The sequence below is a fragment of the Akebia trifoliata genome, chromosome 7, assembly GCF_017979445.1.
Source record: "Akebia trifoliata isolate Shusen 1 chromosome 7, ASM1797944v1, whole genome shotgun sequence".
Classification (NCBI taxonomy): domain Eukaryota; kingdom Viridiplantae; phylum Streptophyta; class Magnoliopsida; order Ranunculales; family Lardizabalaceae; genus Akebia; species Akebia trifoliata.
The window spans coordinates 15,438,607-15,461,677 of record NC_141381.1 but is presented as its reverse complement, the minus strand read 5'-3'; positions in this window follow the sequence as shown (position 1 = coordinate 15,461,677).

The window sequence follows — 23,071 nt, the reverse complement described above, 5'->3', positions numbered from 1 at the left end:
AATAGAAAGAGGAAGCCTAAACAAGTGCGCAGTGGCAGCTCCAATTGAGAGCCTTAAACAATCCTCAAACAAAAATAGGGAGCCTAAACAAACGCACAGGGGCAGCTCTAAATCGAGAGCCTTGAACCACCCCAAATAGGCTTATGACTTTGAAATGTCAAAGATCTATTATTCTTCTCCTTACAAAAAAAAAAAAAAAGGTTTCTAGAGACAATGCAAGTCCGACTTGTCGAAGTATGGCTAAAAACATTTATCGTCAAATTTCATTAAATCCAAGATTTCAAAATAGTTCTATGCCACAAAATCAAAGAATTCAAAGATGTTAAGTCATCTCAAACCCTGTGCTTCGGCAACGACTTCTACAATATCCATCCTTCCATTTGATGCTCTCAATCGTTCAACAAGTTCTTTCTAGCTCGCGCAAAAAGGGAGATGTACTTTCTTTTGACAAAAAATAGAATAAATGGCAAACCACCAGTTCAACCAATTTTATCATATCAGATTCCATATTTTGAGCCTATACCATTTCTGCATGAACCTAAATCATATCCATGTTTTGCTTTAAAATTAAGCATTCTCTAATCAAAAAATGATTTAAAAAAAATAATTTTATTATAAATTCTCGTCAGCCATGGTGGAATGATTGTTCGTGAGAAATTTACAAGAAAGGTAGTATGATTTGAATAGGCATAATGAAAACTTGCAAAGGCGCTGTGGGTAAAAGAATCAAATAGTGAAATGATGAAAAACCATAGGCACGATAAAAACCTAGAAGAACGTCGATGCGCAAAAATTGTGGGGTAAGACTTGGTGAAAGTTAGGAAATCTACACACTTATTAAGTGTCTGCAATCCCTCGATATCTCTAGTAAATTCTAAAGCCTGCCATCAATCACCAATCATCACACACTACTCTATAGCATGATTAAACACCATCCAATCCTTTTCAATCCTCTTGTCAATATCTGATGGCATGGATGACTCTAGAAGAACTTACAAAGAACAGAGGAAAACTACTCTTTATTTGTTGAGCATACCTCGATCAGTATTCAACAATGTTGAGTTCTTGATCTATTCATTTGTCTCATACTAAAGGGATAATTTTCATTAAAAAAATCATTAAATTAAAAAAGAAATTGTCAAATAACTAAAAAAGGCTTTCTCCTAGTAGTTTAGGCATGTGATGAAAAATTCAATTTTTTCTTTGAAAAAATATCGAAGTACCTGGGGCAAATAATTATCAAAACTATTTTTGCAGAAACACTCTCTTAGCATGTTGCTCCTTAGTAAGAGCTTAAACTTCGTATTACTCTTTAGTAAGAGCTTAAACTACATGATGCTCCTTAGTAAGAGCTTAAATTGCATGTTTCTCCTTAGTAAAACTTAAATTGCATATTGCTCCTTAGCAAGAGTTTACATTGCAAATTCGTCCTCAATAAGAGACAAAACTATATACTGCTCCTTAGCGAGAGTTTAAACTACGTCTTACACCTTAAGAATAGCCTAAACTGCATATTGCTCATTAGCAAGAACATAAACTGCCTGTTACTCATTAGCAAGAATTTAAATTGGATGTTGCATTTCAACAAGAACCAATAATGTATATTGTTCTTTAGTAAGGGCATAAACTGCATGAGCATAAAGAATATGGAATTCATAACTTGCTAAAAAAAAGAAGAAAAAAATATGAGCAACAAGGTCTAAGGGTCCAACTCTTCAAAATTCCACCTTTTGGTTTAATAAAATGACCCAAGGCTTTTAATTGGCCTATGGACTAGTTTTTTTAAATTTCTCATTTGCTTCCAAGCATAAGCATTGCATCCTTTTCTAAACTACACCTCCATCACTCCCAAACCTTTTCCAATTCAATTCCAAAACTAATTCCATAAGCAAGTTCCCAATCCTTATCTAAATCCAATACTTTAACCATTTTCTAACTTTAACCATAGCCAACTTCTATACCCAACCTAGAAAAGCCCATTCATTTAAAACCTAAGCTAACTTACCTATGGACTTGTAATGAACTAGAAATTTAACGTGCATCGATATCGAAAAAGACCCAAAATATACTATAAGTTCATCAAGTTGAAACTTGGGAGATGGCATTTTCAAATTAAAGAAAAACAAAATTGAAAATGGCCCTTACATCCCTAGGTTACTATAAATACTAAAATTAGATAAAATTTATAGGTTTTTATTTCCTTCTCCAAAAATAAATCCTAAAGAAAAACCTATCCTTCTCCACCTTCTACTTAGATTTTTATCTACTTAGAGGTTCCATCAGGTTTCAACGTAGAAGAGAAAATCGGTCGACTAGTCACAAACTTTGAGGATAATCGAAGAAGTAGAGCCTTTCATCACTTTCGGGAGTGAAACATTTGATTTAACTCGATCTCTTACATTCTTTGTGGTTTTATAGCTTGGATCTAAGGCAGGGCACTTTTAGATCTTCGTGATGGTTATAGTTTTCAATGCAAATCAATTTTCAATTCAAAATCCCATATTTTTGTTATAGATTAGGGAAAAATTATTCTTTTAAAAATTCATGTTTACAATTGGTGGTTCGGTGTGTTTTCTTTTCGAATCTTTTCTTGAAATTGATTTTTGAAGAGTTAGACGAATTTGGGGCAAGAACGTTGAGGAAGATAACAAAATCCTTTCTACTCAGTCGACTGACGAAAGTTCCATTGACCAATCAATGAACCTTCAGTCGACCAACCTCCCATCTCGGTCAATCAACCATTCGCCCCATGAAGATCTGGAAAATAATGCAACTTTTAGGTTCAATCGACCCAACAAAATTGGTCAACCCAACAAGCTCAGTTGAACTACTTTTTACCCTCGACCGACCCACCTAGAGTCACATATAAAAAATGATAGTTCAACATTTCTCGGGTTTGGTCATCCGACCTTATGTGAATCACCTTAGAAACCCAAATTTTATCGTTTTGCATCATTTTTCTCAAATGGTTTTAGAAAAATGAATTTTAATATTTAAATTAATTATAAGCTTTATTAAAAAAAGTATACGATATTATTTGTAATCGAAAAGAAAATGACTTGAGTGTTAAAATTTCAAAGAATCATGTTGCAATGTCAAGATCCACAAAAGGATAAAAGCCCATGTTTACAAATCTTGCCGCATGTCATCACCACTTTAGCCCTCTCAAAAGCAATGTCATCATTACCCAAACCATGCCTCAACCATACTATATATTATCACAGAAAAATGTCTCAAAAGTCACCCTTATACTACACTACACTATATTCCCTTAATCAACTCACCTAAATCCTCCAAAAAGCAACATATCCTAACTAATCACCCTACGACTTTGTCACTTATCAATCTCTCCTTCACCCTCCCAAAATCAAATCACCTAACTGCATTACCTTATCCATTATTTCAATCAACTACCCTACCCTTTTCTTAACTTGACTTGCACTCAACTGAGTTATGGGTTGCAATACCCAAGCCATTTGGATCATACCAATTTAAATGGGTCAAAAAGAGATCCATACACCATTTTTACCCACCATTAACGTCAAATCCCCAAACCTCATGCCCTTTTCCTTTAACCCTTATTTTTGGACCTTTTTGACCAAAATCCACCCTATTTGCACACTAATCTCATGCTTGGACTCCTTCTCTCAAGCCTCAAATCTCATCAATTCTCTCAAGCCATCTCTCTCTCTTTCTCAATCCCAAATCCCTAAACTAACCATATCAAATCTCAAATCCCTACACTAAAACCCTTTCAACCCTCAACCGTAAGTCTCTACACTTAAATTCAAGATCAAGAAGCCTTACTTTGATGACTAACAAGAAGACTTTAAGGAGAGAAGAAAGACAAGAAAAGGTAGGGTCAAGGAAAAGAGTGGTGCAATTACTTCCCTCTTCTATTTTTCTAGTCTATCCCCCCCCCCCTTCTTTTTTAATTTTTGTTTAGAAAAACCTTAATATGTTATGAATACTCTCTTCTACACCCAATCGATTGGGCTTCAACTCTGTTGAAAGGATAGGGGTTGGAGTCCTTTTTAAAAATCATATTTTTCTTAAACCATACACACTTTGCACCCACCACATAAAATGATTTTAAGGTTAAATGTTTTTGAGACTCTTTTTCAATAAAAATGGGCCCATTACAAGAAAATCCTAGACTTTTCAAAATTGTAACTTTAAGGCAAGACATGGATTAGGATTCATTTTTCAATGATGAAATCCTCGTGATCTAGGCCAAAATTAATGTCCCTTTACACTTAAGGGTACAATATCATATTTTTCCATTTCAATTACCAAGCTGTTTTGTTTAAGTACATAGGTAGGGGATACCCCTTACCTTTGCAAACAGATTTATTTTCTTGTATGACCATAGGAATAGTTGCCTCAAATTGAAACCTCATTGTTCTACAATAGCCGTTATGTGGAGTTCCAAAACCTATCTATCTTGAACAAATATGCATTTGGGATGTGCAATCATTGAAGACAATATAGTCCTTATTATGGAACCCTAGATCTTATAAATGACATTGTCAACACTTTCTACTAAATTTATAAGTATCAAATTTCTCAAAGAAAAACAATTTTTATTTTACTCAATATAATGAAAGGGGTTGTGTTTCTCCAATCCATGAATTACCTTGATGAAACTCCTTAATTACCTCTAAATTAAAGAATTATTTCCCTAAAATGTTCCAATATGCAAGGATTCCTGTCTTATACCAACCGCCAATTGAAATAAACCAAATTGACACCAAACATATCCAAATTCAAAATTGCTTACTATTCCTATGACGTAGGAAATAGTAAAGATGGCCTTGGTAATACGGATTCCTTTCTTGTTTATCTTTCAATGTTATTTGAGATTCCTTTTCTTTATAATTAGGTTCTTAATCCCATTCATGACCAAGTTTTCTACTTAGCCATAGAGCACAAAAATAAGCTTATGAAGGAATATTGTTAGTGTAGACACCCCAATTTGATAGAACAAACCCAAGAACTCGTTCAAACCTAGCATAGAGAATCAAATCGAGAGAATTTCGAAAAAAAAGTAGAACCCACTTAGACCAATAAGAGATGATCAATTAGGATCTTCATAAAACAAGTTTTTCTTGGCCATATGAACTGAATGGCTAAGCATAGCTTTACTTGGCCATTTGGTGCATATGGCCAAGCCAATTTTTATGTTGACATGTCTTGTTGATGTATGCAGGTTCAACTTGCATTGTCTTTTCCTCAAGAAAAGCAAAGCTAAGTTTTTTTTGGCTGTACCTAGCATACATCTAATTCTGTTAAGAAATGACCTCATCCAACCTCTTAATTGAGATTTTCCCTCTTTTAATCCCATCTTGATTCCCTAAGCAGCCATGCCTTAAACCTCATAATTCTACCTCACCTAGGTTCTTTTAGTAATCCCCTTGTCTTCTAAACTTGACCTAATTTCCTTCTTTGTCACCACCTAAGGTGAATTATTCTTCTAACCCCAATTTGTTGAGAACCATTAAGAGTAATTCACCTTCATACCCTTCTAACCTCCTTCAATGTTCAAATAAATTTCATGGCATTCAATATAGTTGGCCATGTTCAAGAGCCTATGACTATTTCATCCACTCTAGAGAAGTCCCTAGAACTTGTGCCTAATGACCAATATATCCTCAAGTTGTTAGAGAGCTAGCCTGACAAATTATCAAGAATGGCCAAAAACACCCCTCTATTTTACATGCCATCTAACCTAGGTCTTTAGAATTTGAGTCAAATCTAAGGTCTTAGGATACTTCTATCTCTCATTTAGAATTCTCTAGAAACTATTGGGTTTTTATTAATATATCCCTTGATCATCTTGATTGGTGAAACCTGTAGGTGAATGAAAGACTATCAAGGCCAAAGAGAGGAGAGGTAATTTGGCTATCTCATTAAGGTTTTAGTGAAATTATTAAGAACTTAAAGATTTAGGATAAATTTAGTCTCATGAGTCTCTCCTATAAATAAGAGGCCAATTCAAGGCAAGAAAAGATGAGGAAAAGAATTATAATTCTGGAATTCTATCAAAATCCATTCTCAAAGCTCCTAATTCTTCTCAACATTCTATTCAAATAGCTGCTCATTCTCTCAAGAAGCTATCCCCTAAGAAGAAAGAAGAAGAATAAGGAGATCGAGGTGAGATAAGTTCTAGCTCAAACTCCCTTCTAATTCCCCCTACTCTCACTACATTTTCTTTATCTTTTAAGCAATTTTCCCTTATTTACACAATTTATGGTTTAATAATGTTGATCTTTTGATTTCTAGTCCAGAGGCTTGGGGGTAGAAAGCAATCTCTCTTTGAGGTAATCTCCTCCAATAAGCCCTCAATATGGTCTTTGAGAGCATTAGAGCAGTTTGTTCTTACATTCTTTACTTCCATGCAAATTTAAATTTCTAGGTTAATTTGTCTTTAATTCCATTTACTTTCCATGCAACTTAAATTTCATGGAATAGATGTTGTTCAAGGACAGCTTATGTGGCAGCAATCATCCTTGAGATAGTTGCATGAGTTATTAATAAAATATGCCCCACGTGGCTTGAGGATCTTTATGTGAAAGTGGAGAAGTACATCCTGGTGGAAGAGTCAATAAAAAATAGGGGTTGGGGAGCACAAATAGTTGCTAATAGGGAAAGAGGTCAGGAAGCCCAAAAAGTAATTACCGAGCTAAGAGAGCGGGTAATAGGAAGAGATGATAGGACCCAAATGAGCAGTCAAGGTGGAAGAAAGGATGGGTATATACACCGCTCAACGAAAGACTTTCAGTGATACTGAGGCACATACGTAGTGATCCTAGCTTCGAATAGCCACCTCAGGGCTATCGAGAAAAGTCGAGGAAACTGTATTGCGAATACTATGGAGCAGAGGACCACCTGATCGAGGATTGCTATAGGCTGTGACATATCATAAAAGATATGGTTGATGACAGGAAGCTCAGGAGGTACATGGCCTCTATAGGGAGAAGAAGACGAGAGGCCTAGAGGGAAGAGAATCGGAAAACCACCACCTCAACAGAGCGGAGGAGACAAACAACACAGTCCTAAGGGACGCAAAGTAGTGCACACAATCACGGGGGTACACGAGTCAGATAGAAAGTATAGGCAACTGGCCTGGGTGAGAGTAATGAAGATCCAGCACTAGGTTGGTATAAACCAGGTTACCCTGGGAGTGAGCATGGAGAAGAAGCCGAGCCCAACCATGGGGGAACAGGCGATAGTATTCAAATAGTACAACCTGTGAGGAATAGCTATGCTCATCAGGACGCGCTCATCATAGCTCTCCTGTTTAGGAACATGGACCTTAGAAGAATCTTGGTAAACGCCGGGAGCGCAATAGACATCCTTTTCCTAGATACGACAAAGAGGATGGAAATCTTGGAGAGTCTTTTGTTGACTCAGTCAATCATGTTCAGATTCAATGGGTCTCCAAGCAACTCGGCAGGAGAAATCACACTCCCTGTGACAGTAGGAGCAAAGGTGGTCATGACAAGGTTCATAGTGATCAATGCAAACTCCGCGTACAATGCCATTTTGGGAAGAAGGTGGATACACGAAATGAAGGTCGTTCTGTCGACCTACCATCAAGTAATTCGATTCTTGAGCAAAACTGGTATGATGGAGATCAAGGAAGACCAGGAAATGGCTTAGAGGTATTTTAACTTAGCACTAAAGCCAAGAAAGTGTCATGACACTGAGCCCCAGAAGAAGAGAAAGGAGCCACCTATTGAGAAGGAGCAGTTATAGCAATTACTGAATGAACCACGGGTAGAATGGGCAACGATAGTCGAGGCAGTATAACAGGTAGACCTTAGCACCAGTGGGGAACAATTTGTTAGCGCTAGAGAAACTTAACTACAGCCAGAGTAGGATATCCTAGTATAGCTGTTGAAGAGTAACAAGGACGTGATCGCATGGTCCTTTGAGAAAATGCCTGGAATAAATCCCTCTATCGTGTGTGAAAGGGCCCTCGATCCGCGGGGTGCGCGGATCCGCTTTTGACCCTTGAGGTTTGGGAGTCGCCACCTAGTTATTATGGTCTAGGAACCAAACTGACTCTAAAATGGATAAAAAGAACTAATCTACTACAGAAAATCTGAATCCGGGGATCATGTTACGGGGTTGGAAGGTGTTAGGCACCAACCTCGCCCGGCCATTGCCGGTCTCTACTTATCCCAAATAAATCTACATCGCTAATGACAAACCTAGATTAAAAAATAATGAAAATCTTACCTTCGATCTGCAAAAGTGTTATTCCCTCAGATTTGGTGAAAACGGCTCCTTGTACCGTATTCCTTACTTCGTTCTATCTCCGGATCTGATTTCTGATCTTCGCGGTAAGGTATCTCCTTCTTGGATCTGGGTGCTTCGAATTTGTTGTGAATTTTTGGGATGTTTTTAAGAGGTTTTTGGGTGTTTTTTAGGCTAAAATCGAAGCAGGGGTATTAGGTAAGGAGTTGAGGCTCCAAAATTAGGGTTTTGGAGAGGTTGTGGAGGCTTCTTCACCTACTTTTCCTAGGGTTTTTTCTTTTATACGAAAATAGGGTGTGGAGACTCCTATTTATAAAGTTTTTTAGAAGCATTAGGGTTTGATTAGGGTTTCTTTTAGGGTTTCAATTAGGGTTTCAATTAGAGTTTAGACTTTGGTCTCATGAGATGGACTTAGTCTTTAGGGTTTTAATTTAGGGTTTTAACTTTTAGTCTTATGAGATTGACTTGATTAGAGATTAGGGTTTTGATTTAGGGTTTTGACTTTTAGCCTTATGAGATTGACTTGATTAGTGTTTTGATTTAGGGTTTTGACTTTAGTCTTATGAGATTGACTTTTTGACTTTAGTCTTTCTTGGTTGACTTTAATGTTTTGACTTTAGCCTTACTTGACTTTGGTCTTACTTGATTGACTTTAATGTTTCACTTTACATTTTTTTATAATTTATTTATTTATTTCAAAATTTTTAATTATTAAAGTTGTAAAATTATCGTTTTGCCCTCGGAGAGGATTTTTTACGTTTTAAGTCATTTTTCAATGTTTTGGGATGTTTTGGAATCAGTTTTTCGTAAGGAATTCAATGAGAATGTTATTTTTTGTCATTTATGAAATTTTTGTGTGAAATGGTTATGAATTTTATGAGGGGTATTTTCGTAATTTTGTCATTTTTAGTGAAAATTGGCGAAGTGGTTTATTTGGTTTCGATTTGTGGTTTTATGTGTTTGAATGGGTCTTCCTAAGCGTAACGTAGGTTCTAGGGTTATTTTGATGTTAGGGGTATTTTGGTAATTTGGTCATTTTTAGTGATTTTATCGTGAAGCTTCTTTTTGGTCTGCAATATGATGATTTCTACGTTTCTGGGATCGTATTTTCCTAGCGTAGCGTGGTTTCTAAGGTTTTGTCAGTTCGAGATACCTCATCCGAATTTCTGAAACATATCTGGTGACAAAATAAAGCACTGGAATAAACATCCATCATTGGGAACCGTTGCGATTGGGTGGTCGAGTTGATTAATCAGGCGAGTGCAAAAAATGGGTGTCTACAGATGCCCCTCGTTGGCAGAGGGTTGAAGCAAACTAGATAGCAAATCTATTTTGATAGATAGTGCGATATCCGAATGCCAAAGCTAGTGACAGTTCATTTTACAGCCTGATTTAGCAATTCGTCGGGGTGTTCGGATCCTTGAGGGTAGAACTCTCCCCGAACAAGAAAAATGTCAGGTCCTTGAGCGCGAGCTCTCTCCGGCAGTGTCAGATCCTTGAATTTTAGAAAATTCTCCTTGACTGATGTAACCACTGTGCAAGTGTGTGTACTCAAAATATGAGATAGGTTTCAAAGAGTTTGAGTTGGAAATGAGTCAAATCTGAGCATGAAGTAAATATGAACTGAGCATAATTCCGAGAAAACCCTTGGCGGCGTCTGAGCATAATTTTGAAAAAACCCTCGGCGGCATCGGAGCATAGTTCCGAGAAAACCCTCGGCGGTAACTGAGCATAATTCCAAGAAAACCCTTGGTGGCATCTGAGCATAATAATTCCGAGAAAACCCTCGGCGGCATCTGAGCATAGTTCCAAGAAAACCCTCGGCGGCATCTGAGCATAATTCCAAGAAAACCCTTGGCAATATCTGAGCATAGTTCCAAGAAAACCCTCGGCGGTATCTGAGCATAATTCCGAGAAATCCCTCGGCGGCATCTGAGCATAATTCCAAGAAAACCCTTGGTGGCATCTGAGCATAATTTCGAGAAAACCCTCGGCGGCATCTGAGCATAGTTCCAAGAAAACCCTTGGCGGTATCTGAACCTAATTCCGAGAAAACCTTCGGCGGCATCTGAACATACTTCCAAGAAAACCCTTGGCGGCATCTGGGCATAGTTTCGAGAAAACCCTCGGCGGCATCTGAGCATAATTCCAAGAAAATCCTTGGCGGTATCTGAGCATAGTTCCAAGAAAACCCTTGGCGGCATCTGCGCATAATTCCGAGAAAACCCTCGGCGGCATCTGAGCATAGTTCCGAGAAAACCCTTGGCGGTAATTGAGCATAATTCCAAGAAAACCCTTGGTGGCATCTGAGCATAATTCCGAGAAAACCCTCGGCAGTAACTGAGTATAGTTCCGAGAAAACCCTCGGCGACATCTGAGCATAATTCCAAGAAAACCCTTGGCGGCATCTGAGCATAGTTCCAAGAAAATCCTTGGCGGCATCTGAGCATAATTCTGAGAAAACCCTCGGCGGCATCTAAGCATAATTCCGAGAAAACCCTCGGCGGCATCTAAGCATAATTCCGAGAAAACCCTCGGCGGCATCTGAGCATAGTTCCAAGAAAACCCTTGGCGGTATTTGAGCATAATTCCAAGAAAATCCTTGGCGGTATCTGAGCATAATTCCGAGAAAACCCTCGGCAGCATCTGAGCATAATTCCAAGAATACCCTTGGCGGCATCTGAGCATAATTCCGAGAAAACCCTCGGCGGCTGTAGACACCCGAATTTGAGCGGGCCCTCGACGCAAAATACCCCAAAATTGTGATGGGCCCCAATCCCAAACCTACAAAAAAACCCAATACATTTTCCATTAATAAATGTCCGAGATCACTCACGTGGACCATGGACCCAAACACCCCATCCTTAAAACCAACCCGATATAAGCCCCAAACCATCTTTATTCTATCCAAACCAAAACCACCTTATTCTATAATCCCAACTCATTACCCAAGTCCAACCCACATCAACTCAACCCAATACTATGCTACCCAAGTCCATTACAATTACTATTCAATTTCCTATCCAAGCCCGCACACAAACCCAACCTAAGCCCATCAACCCAAAGCCCAACTCATAACCTAAGCCCAATTCAATACCCAAACCCAATCCAACCTATCAATCTCATCAAACCAATTACCAACTCAATACAAAAAATGACACATGTCGTCACACCCTTCCACCTCTCTCATCTAATCAACCAACTCCATCACTTCCCTCCAAAAATCAACTCAACCCATAATCCTACCCTAACCTAACCTACTACCCATCCTCTCATCATCAACCACCAACATCACAACCCATACCCTACATACCCTAACCTATTCCTCATTCTCTAACACTATCAACCACCCACATCACAACCATCACTTTCCCTTAAAACACTCCCACAAAATCACCTCAACCCATACCTTCCACCATCACCCCCATACTCTTCCCTCTAATCACCTAACCACCATCACCAATCAACTAATCTCTCCATCTCTCCATTTGCCACATGTCATCATCACTTCAACTCTCCCAAAATCTAATCAATCAACCTCTTACACTACCCATCCCCCAAATCCAACACCTTACCTCTTCCACCATCTCAACACTCATTCTCCAAACAACTCCCTTACACCCCCCACTCCTCCCATCAACCATCACTCATCTCACCCCACCAAACACTCTACCCAAATGGATTTGGGTAAGATCCAAACCATTTGGGTTAAAACTCAACTCATTTCCCTCATTACAAAACTACCCTTATTTCCCCCTCAAATTTCATACCCTTCTTCTCTCAAACCCATGCCATTACCCCTTATTCTAATCCCTCACCCTATTATATCCTTAAAATACCTTCCAACTTCTATAAAAACTCCTCCATTCTCCTCTTACAACAACTAATGAAAATTTGACAAAAAAATCCTTAAAAAGATAACTCTCTCTCCTTACTACTCTTAACCTTCAACTCACCTCACTACACTCAACCCTCTCTCATCCCATACTCAAAAAACTCTACTCTCAATCTTCTAAAAAGTCTACAACTCAACTCAATCTTCTACAACCTCAAGCAAGTCCAAGTCAACTCAAAGAAGAACATCAAGAAAAGCCTTGAAGATCAAGATTGGGACAAGGTGGGTTTGAAAAAGGACTGTCCCCTCTAACCCCCTCTTCTACTCTCCCCTTTCCTACACATTTACACACACCACCATGGGTTAAATCACCAAAGGGCCCCTTCTACATATGGGTGCCCTTAATGATTGAAGCCAACATTTAAAGTCCCTCACACTTGAGGGCACACATCGAATTTTTCTTCGATTTTATTTTATTTTTATTTTAAAAAAACCGAATCCGAGGTTACCACCTATGGTGGGTGGAGTAGGGTGCCTAACACCTTCCCTACTCCATAAATTGACCCCCTTACCTTGAATCAAAGGTTGGGCCACGTGCATTATCCAACGAGAGTCATCAAACATACAAAAAGTATGATTTTTCAAAAAATGTGACATCGGGTGACCATTCACACCCTTTTACCAATTTGAATGGTGGCGACTCCAAAACACCCCAAAGTGGAGGGATGTTTTAAAAATATTGAAAATCCCGTGTCCACAGCTTGGCGACTCCGTTGGGGACTACATACTAGTGGGTCCGACCCTCTTCCTTGATTCGGTTATTTAAAAAAAAAAATGTTTGTTTTCTTTTGGTTTATCTACTAACGTTTGCCTTGTTTCTTTCTTTCCTTTTTATTTTACAAGTTTCATATGGTAATGGTTGTAATATTTATTTACATGTACATTTTGCTTTATTTTTATTTTTGGACAAGGGATGTAAGGATGGATACATTTAAAAAATGCACGCACATGCACATGCGATTCATACCCATATGCATAGGCCACCCCCCCTCCTCTTTAAATTTCTAACCCCGGATGCCGGTACTCTCAAGCCCCCGAGAACGCTATTTTGGGTGGTTGGGAGGAGAACATCCACCCCATTCACCAACCTAAGATGTGTGCACTTCGGTGTCCATCAAGGTTTGAAGAATGGGTAACTGGAAAACTACCTACAAACCGCATGCATCAAAGCGTAACTAATAGACAAAGGACACTAAGGTTTCCAAAATTTAATTCCGTATCCATCCCACGTGTGTGTGTTGTAATTTTATTGTATTGCTTTTCTTATAGCCCACGATGGCAAGTTGTATAGATATTAGGAAGTTTCCCGTTTTACGTGTTGTTTTATGTCTCCCTAGGTAAAAGGGGAAGTCGTTTTATTTATAATTGCATCATAAAAAAAAAAAGTGACATTTTTGTGGCCCAAGCCAAAAAACAGAGGCTATGTGCCTCAAAACCCAGAAATTCTCGATCAAAATGGGATGAGGATAAAAAACAGAGCAAGGTTGGAAAGCCAGAAAAGGTTCTGGTCCGTGCTTGAAGCACGGACTCAAGAAATATTGTTAAGTCCGTGCTCATAAAACGGACTGGGCAAATTTTCTTAGGTCCGTGCATGAAGCACGGACCAGTGTAAAAAGGAAAAATATTTAAGGTTCTGGTCCGTATTTGAAGCACGGACCAGCCAAAAAGTGTTAGGTCCGTACTTGGAAAACGGACCCCAAAAAAAAAAAAAAAAATTTTTGATGTTCTGGTCCGTATTTGAAGCACGGACTAACCCAAAAGTGTTAGGTCCGTACTTGAAAAACGGACCCAAAAAAATAAAAATAAAAATTTTTGATGTTCTGGTCCGTATTTGAAGTACAGACCAGCTAAAAAGTGTTAGGTCCGTACTTGAAAAACGGACCCAAAAAAAAAAAAAAATTTTCTCATTTTGTTCCTTACGTCAGTCCTGACAACTTTTCTTCTTGAAGCTTTTTTTTTTTTGAGATTTAAAGCTCGAAAATGATCAAATGATTCACTTTACTAGAAAACTCAGGGCCTACTACTCATAATCGATCCTACTCAAAACGGACTTTGCCCAACGTGGCTCGTTATCGATCTTGGTCATGATCAAACCCGTCTTTCACTGAGACCCACTTCAACTGGGTCCACGACCCAGATCCATTCCAAACTGGGTCCAGGACCCAGATCCACTTCAACTGGGTCCACGACCCAGATCCACGCCAAACTGGGTCCACGACCCAGATCCGATCAAACTGGGTCCACGACCCAGATCCATGTCAAACTGGGTCCACAACCCAGATCCATTTCGTTTGGGTCTACGACCCAGATCCATTCCAACTGGGTCCACGACCCAGATCCATTTCGTTTGGGTCCACGACCCAGATCCGCTTCAACTGAGTCCTCGACCCAGACCCACTTCAACTGGGTCCACGACCCAGATCCATTTTAACTGGGTCCACAACCCAAATCCATTTCGTTTGGGTCCACGACCCAGATCCAACCAAACTGGGTCCACGACGCAGACCTATGTCAAACTGGGTCCACGACCCAGATCCAACCAAACTGGGTTCACGACCCAGACCCATGTCAAACTGGGTCCACAACCCAGATCCATGTCAACTGGGTCCACGACCCAGATCCATGTCAACTGGGCATGACCCAAATCCACTTCAACTGGGTCCACAACCCAGATCCACCACAAATCGAGTCCACGACCTATAGCGAATTAAGTTCATGATCCATCTATGATCTAACAAAGATAACAATTGATCAATCGACTCCAATGCATTCAACTTTTTTTCAAAAAAAAAAAAAAAATTTTAAAAAAAGCACCAATTGCAGTCCTTGATCCAAGTCGGTGCCTAGAAAGATCTTACCCTGTTGATACGAGGGGGATAGACTACGTCTATTTAGGGAACAAGGTGATTTAAGAGTGCCATTGTGCGCCGCCTCTTCCTTGGAGATCTGCCTGGCCGACGATGATTTCAGAGAACTGAATTGGGGGCTGCCAAAAACATGGGTTATTCTAACTCAGTTTATCTAAGAAATTACCTTTTTTTCAAAATACTTTCCCAACTCCGTGTCGATGCCAGCTCCGTGCTGATGAAATTACCTTTTTCAAAAATATTTTACCGACTCCGTGTCGATGCCAGCTCCGTGCTGATGTAACTTCTTTTCAAAATATTCTACCGACTCCGTGTCAATGCCAGCTCCATGCTGATGTAATTTCTTTCAAAATGTTTTACCGACTCCGCGTCGATGCCAGCTTCGTGCTGATGTAACTTCTTTTCAAAATACCTTACCGACTCCGCGTCGATGCCAGCTCCGTGCTGATGTAACTTCTTTTCAAAATACCTTACCGATTCCGTGTCGATGCCAGCTCCGTGTTGATGCCAGCTCCGTGCTGATGCAATTTCTTTTCAAACCGTTTTACCGACTCCGTGTCGATGCCAGCTCCGTGTTGATGCCAGCTCCGTGCTGATGTAATTTCTTTTCAAACCGTTTTACAGACTTCGAGTCGATACCAGCTCCGTGCTGATGTAATTTCTTTTCAAAATATTTTACCGACTCTGTGTCGATGCCAGCTCCGTGCTGATGTAATTTCTTTTCAAAATATTTTACCGACTCCGCGTCGATGCCAGCTCCGTGCTGATGTAACTTCTTTTCAAAATACCTTACCGACTCCGCGTCGATGCCAGCTCCGTGCTGATGTAACTTCTTTTCAAAATATCTTACTGACTCCGTGTCGATGCCAGCTCCGTGTTGATGCCAGCTCCGTGCTGATGTAATTTCTTTTCAAAATATTTTATCGACTCCATGTCGATGCCAGCTCCGTGCTGATGTAACTTCTTTTCAAAATATTCTACCGACTCCGTTTCAATGCCAGCTCCGTGCTGATGTAATTTCTTTTCAAAATGTTTTACCGACTCCGCGTCGATGCCAGCTTCGTGCTGATGTAACTTATTTTCAAAATACCTTACCGACTCCGCGTCGATGCCAGCTCCGTGCTGATGTAACTTCTTTTCAAAATACCTTACCGACTCCGTGTCGATGCCAGCTCCGTGTTGATGCCAGCTCCGTGCTGATGCAATTTCTTTTCAAACCGTTTTACCGACTCCGTGTCGATGCCAGCTCCGTGTTGATGCCAGCTCCGTGCTGATGTAATTTCTTTTCAAACCGTTTTACAGACTCCGAGTCGATACCAGCTCCATGCTGATGTAATTTCTTTTCAAAATATTTTACCCGACTCGGTGTGTCGATGCCAGCTCCGTGCTGATGTAATTTCTTTTCAAAATATTTTTACCGACTCCGCGTCGATGCCAACTCCGTGCTGATGTAACTTCTTTTCAAAATACCTTACCGACTCCGCGTCGATGCCAGCTCCGTGCTGATGTAACTTCTTTTCAAAATATCTTACTGACTCCGGTTGATGCCAGCTCCGTGCTGGTGTATTTCTTTTCAAAATATTTATCGACTCCATGTCGATGCCAGCTCCGTGCTGATGTAACTTCTTTTCAAAAATTTCTACTGACTCCGTGTCAATGCCAGCTTCGTGCTGATGTAATTTCTTTTCAAAATATTTTACCGACTCCGCGTCGATGCCAGTTTCGTGCTGATGTAACCTTTTTCTTAAAATACCTTACCGACTCCGCGTCGATTGCCAGCTCCGTGCTGATGTAACTTCTTTTCAAAATACCTTACCGACTCCGTGTCGATGCCAGCTCCGTGTTGATGCCAGCTCCGTGCTGATGCAATTTCTTTTCAAACCGTTTTACCGACTCCGTGTCGATGCCAGCTCCGTGTTGATGCCAGCTCCGTGCTGATGTAATTTCTTTTCAAACCGTTTTACAGACTCCGAGTCGATACCAGCTCCGTGCTGATGTAATTTCTTTTCAAAATATTTTACCGACTCCGTGTCGATGCCAGCTCCGTGCTGATGTAATTTCTTTTCAAAATATTTTACCGACTCCGCGTCGATGCCAGCTCCGTGCTGATGTAACTTCTTTTCAAAATACCTTACCGACTCCGCGTCGATGCCAGCTCCGTGCTGATGTAACTTCTTTTCAAAATATCTTACTGACTCCGTGTCGATGCCAGCTCCGTGTTGATGCCAGCTCCGTGCTGATGTAATTTCTTTTCAAAATCATTTTACCGACTCCGTGTCGATGCCAGCTCCGTGTTGATGCCAGCTCCGTGCTGATGTAATTTCTTTTCAAACCGTCTTACCGATCCCGTGTCGATGCCAGCTTCGTGCTGATGTAATTATTTTCTCTCAAAAACAATCCAGCTCAGCGCTGACGAACCATGTTTTCAAGCTACCGGACCTAATAAAACATCATGCATTTTCCTTTTTGTAAGTAAGATAGTAACACTTGGTCTTCTGTACTCACAGGTGGCCAAACGAAAAAAGTACAAACATCCTGAGAAGCCTCCGTACTTTCTCCGATCATCTTCATCAACAATGAGTAACTCAGATGAACCACAGCCTGCTACAAATGAACTGGCCGAAGCTAATGCAATGATAGCAAAGCTGTTAGAAACAACGAAAAGGCAGGAACAAATCTTGGCAGCTGTCTTGAACAGCACTAATTTTTTGCAAGCACAAGCAACTCAGCATCAAGCATTCGGGTCAAACCCCGAACCCCCTGAGCAAATACGACCAGACCAACAAACCACCCCACCTCCTACTGTGCCGATATATCAGGGTCCTCCGTTCTATATACCACAGAATCAACCACCTCCGGTGGTGATCCCAGATGACGAGTGTGACTTTAGGGCTCCCGAAGCTAAGAGTACTACCGACAACAAAATGGCCCGGCAGATTGAATCTCTCCAAGAGGAAATGCGACGAATGAAAGGCACAAATACTCTAGGAGGAACAAGATTCAGGGACCTATGCTTCTATCCCAACGCACAGCTGCCGGCTAAGTTTAAATGCCCAGAATTCGAGAAATATAATGGCGTTGGGTGTCCTCTGTCACACCTCAAATTGTATTGCGGATCAATGTGCCAATATGGCGAGGATGACAGGCTATTGGTGCAACTGTTCCAAAGAAGCTTAACAGGACCGGCTCTCAAGTGGTTCTCGAGATTGGACCATACACTCATTAAGAGTTGGCAGGATTTGGCTGAAATGTTCTGGCAAAACTACCGGTTCAATACTGATGTGGGGCTAGACCGAAACGATATGGCCAAAATGACAAGAAGGCATAAAGAAACGGTGAAGGAATATGCACAGAGGTGGCGAGAATCTGCCTCCCAAGTAAGGCCTGCAATGACCGAGCAAGAGATGAACACCACGTTTATCTCGACACTAGGACACGCCTTCTATACTCATCTGGTGGGGCATACCACAGGCACATTTTCAAATTTGGTACAGGTAGCGGATCGGGTCGAGGACGGGATCCGAACTGGCCTGATATTTGATTTTACAAGTTTTGGGGTAGCCGCAGGGATCCCCTCTCAGAAAAAGCCAATGCCTCCAGGAAAGAATAGGGAAGAAACACAGGTCAACAATGTACAACCAAACCGACCCCTCTTCATTCCAACTCCAGTACCAAGACCAACAGCACCGACAACTTCATGGGCACCCGCACCGCCAATATGGAACCCCCCACCTCAGAACCAATTCCGAGCAAATCCTCCACCTATTGTACCACAGGCACCACTTTATGGGCAGAATCAGCAGGCACAACCCAACAGGGTAAACAGAGTATTTACCAGATTGCCCATGACACTATCAGAATTACTACCACTCCTACTCAGAGGCGAATATCTAGTGAAACGTCCACCGAACCCTGAGGCTGCCAAAGGGCCAGGCTACAATCCCAATTTGTTTTGCGAGTTTCACATGGGTGCACCAGGGCACTCTACGGACCAATGCTGGCAGCTCAAGCATCAAGTACAGAACTTGATCGACAAGAAGGTTCTCATTTTGGATGGATCGGCCAACCTGTCCCAACAACAGAATATCAATCAAAACCCCTTACGTTCCATACTGGGGAGGGGAGTGGGCACAGGGTAAATACCATTGGCAGAGAACTCGATTTCAATCCATCAAATCTGATAGCACCTACTGGGATAAAAATCAGGGTACACTTCAGAAAGGAATCAAGGGCACCCACGGTTAACACAATCAACCACTACACAACCAATTCGTCTCAAGATCCACAAGTACCTCTCAGATTGGCCGATCTTACTATCCATCCCACTCATCAAAATGCTACTACCCGACCATCGTTAGTTATACCTCATGGATCACCAAATCACCAAAATTCGACCCGACCTCCTCTTATTATACCATACACATTGTCAACTCCTCAAGGATCAATTCGACCCCCCCTCCATATACCATACACATCATCCTCACGCCCACCGCTCGTCATTCCATGTGCTCCAGCAGCCCTTCACACAACTCCCCCTACCATCACTACATCTAAATCATCACCACCACCTCTCATCCTCAATATGAAACCCGATCCACCTCCCATAACCATACACTCGCCTAAACCATTCCCCTATATCTCCAAACAAGCAGTTCCCTGGAGCTATGAAACCACTATCACCACAACCACGAGGGTCGAAGTGATGAAGGAAACAATAGTGGCTGATATTGGCCATATGACAAGGGTAGAAAAACGTCAAAAGGTGCCAGAAAATGGGGAAAACATCAGGACAGAAATCAAAGAGGCAACAGAAGAGGGGACGGAGGAAGAAAAAAGAAAAGCAAAGGGAAAGGGTAAGCTGTATAAGGAGGAAAAGACGGAAGAAAAAGTGGAAGTGACAGACAAAGAAGCCACAGACTTTATTAAGCTCATTCTCAAGAGTGAGCATAATATAGTGGACAGATTAAACAAACAGCCAGCTCAAATCAGTATCCTGAGACTGATGCAAAAATCGGAGGAGTACCAAGAGGCATTGCTAAGAGTCTTGGGGAAATCACATGTACCTTCGACCACGACACCAGCACAGTTGGAACAAACAGTCGGCCAGATCATGGCCCCCATCCTATTATTTTCACAGAAAATGAGTTTACACTTGAAGGACGGGGCGCTTGCCGCCACCACTACAACATTTGGTCATATGCAAGGGCATGATGGTTGCCAGGGTGCTGATTGACAACGGCTCAGCACTTAATGTGTGTACACTTGAGACCTTCCGGAAGTTGAACGCCGATTGGTCGTATGTGAAACCCAATAACAAGGTCGTCCGAGGCTTCGATAGTTCGAGAAGGGATTCGTTGGGCGAAGTAGATTTACCCATCATGATAGGCCCGTGCACCTTCGAAGTGACATTTGAAGTCATGGAAATATCGACGATCTTTAACTTATTACTGGGCAGGCCTTGGATCCATACTGCCGGGGCTGTGCCTTCCTCATTGCACCAAATAGTCAAATTTATCATGGGGCAAAGGATGATATCAGTATTGGCAGAGAACCTTATTCCAGCTGGGAGAGCCCCAGACATGCCTTTCATTGATATCGAAATGACAAAGGACAAGGCACTCTACCATTCGTACCAATTCGCGGCTGTCAACCACATCGAGAAGGTAAAGGCAAAGCTATCGAGAGCGAACCTTATGGTTGGTCGGGTCATGAAAATGGGAGGTTACCGACCCAAGCAAGGGTTGGGACCAGGAGGAAGAGGAAGAGCTACACCGGTCGAAGCAAGCAAACATACTCCTTATTTCGATCTGGGATTCAGGCCCACAAGGAAAGATATAGCAGAAATGAACGATAAGAAAAAAGAGCTTCGACTAGCAAGAAAGCAAAACCGTGAGCCGAACATCTGGAATCTGGGTCAAGTCCCTCACATCAGTGTTAACTTCCCGAAATCCCATATCAGACTCGACAACTTATCAGAACCACCACGGGCAAAAAGGGTAAAAACGGTAAATACCGCACCACTGCACTTTCAAGAAGACTCAGTTGTTGAATCCCAGCCATCCTTCGTAGAAGGCATTGATGTTTTGGGGAATCAGGCCCCAAGGAAAGATATACGCAGAAATGAACGATAAGAAAAAGAGCTTCGACTAGCAAGAAAGCAATCTGGAATCTGGGTCAAGTCCCTCACATCAGTGTTAACTTCCCGAAATCCCATATCAGACCCGACAACTTATCAGAACCACCACGGGCAAAAAGGGTAAAAACGGTAAATACCGCACCACTGCACTTTCAAGAAGACTCAGTTGTTGAATCCCAGCCATCCTTCGTAGAAGGCATTGATGTTTTATTCAATGGGGATTCCAACGAAAGTCTATCAGAGACCGCTTCAAAATCCATCAAAGTGAAAATCATTACCAACCAAAAGAACGACTCACCATTTCCCACTGGCATTGACTGGGCATCAGTCGTCATCCCACCGAGTTTGGGAGGGACTGTGCCCCAACCTGACAACAACAACAATCAATCGGAGATCCTGGTTATCTCCGAACCACCAATCAAATCACCCAACACATCACTTTCACATCTCATCCGCCCACTCAGAGAAGGGGAAACACTGAACAATTGGAAAGAATTCCCTCTAACCCTTGAGGCTACCATAGCCTCAAAAAAAAAACGCCGTTAGGCAACATCAGTTTACCCGAGGACCATAACGAGCCCTCGTCCTCGGGTAAAGACTGTTTTGAGGGCTCCCTATCTTTACTAATGCATGACTGCTCTTTTTATTTCAGATGTCTGGAAAATAGCACTCAAAAATCAAAAAAATAAAAAATTCTTCAAAAACCAAAAAAATAAAAAAGTCTACAAAAAACAAAAAATTCAAAAAACTTTCAAAATCTCAAAAAAATAAATATATTCCAAAAACCAAAAAAAGAGTTTTCACAGAATTTAAGGGATTTGTCTCAATCGAATGGACCCTTGGACATAACAGAATATGAAAAGGATGAGTATGACTTCGATCTCGAACTCGACTTCGATCTCATGGGAATTGAAGAAGAGTTTGAGGACGAAGTGGAATACCCTCCTAAAGAAATCAAAGACTTGTTAGAACGACATGAAAAAGGTGTTCAGCCAAACATTGAGGATACAGACTCAGTTAATCTCGGCACTGAAGATGACCCACGTGTTGTAAAAATCGGAGCCTTGTTAACCCCTCAGCAGAAAGAAGAAATGATTTAACTATTGCGTAACTATCAAGACATCTTCGCCTGGTCCTACAAAGATATGTCCGGTTTGGACACGGATCTTGTTGTTCATAAGTTGCCGATCGCACCTGGGAGCAAGCCGATCAAGCAAAAGTTAAGAAGACTTAAGCCAGAATGGACACTCAAAGTCAAAGACGAAGTGATGAAACAGTTTCAAGCAGGATTTCTCGTAGTCTCCACGTACCCCGAATGGCTAGCCAATGTCGTTCCGGTACCAAAGAAGGACGGGAAAGTACGAATGTGTGTCAACTATCGGGATTTGAACAAAGTCAGTCCTAAGGACGATTTTCCACTACCTCATATCGACACTCTAGTCGATAGCACAACGGGACATGGTATGTTCTCATTTATGGATGGTTTCTCCGGGTACAATCAGATAAAAATGGCAGAAGAAGACCAAGAGAAGACAACATTCATTACACCCTGGGGCACTTTTCATTACAAAGTCATGCCATTTGGACTTAAAAATGCAGGGGCAACCTATCAACGTGCAATGACGGTTTTATTCCACGACATGATCCACAAGGAAATGGAAGTCTACGTAGACGATATGATCGCTAAATCGGGCATAGAAGAAGATCATCTGATAAATCTCAAGAAACTATTCGACAGGCTAAGGAAATACAGCCTAAGGCTCAACCCGGCAAAGTGTGTATTCGGGGCAACATCAGGCAAGTTATTGGGCTTCATCGTTAGTAGAAGAGGCATTGAGATAGATCCAGCAAAGACCAAGTACATTCTCGAAATGAAAGCACCGGTATCAGAAAAGGATGTCCGAGCATTTC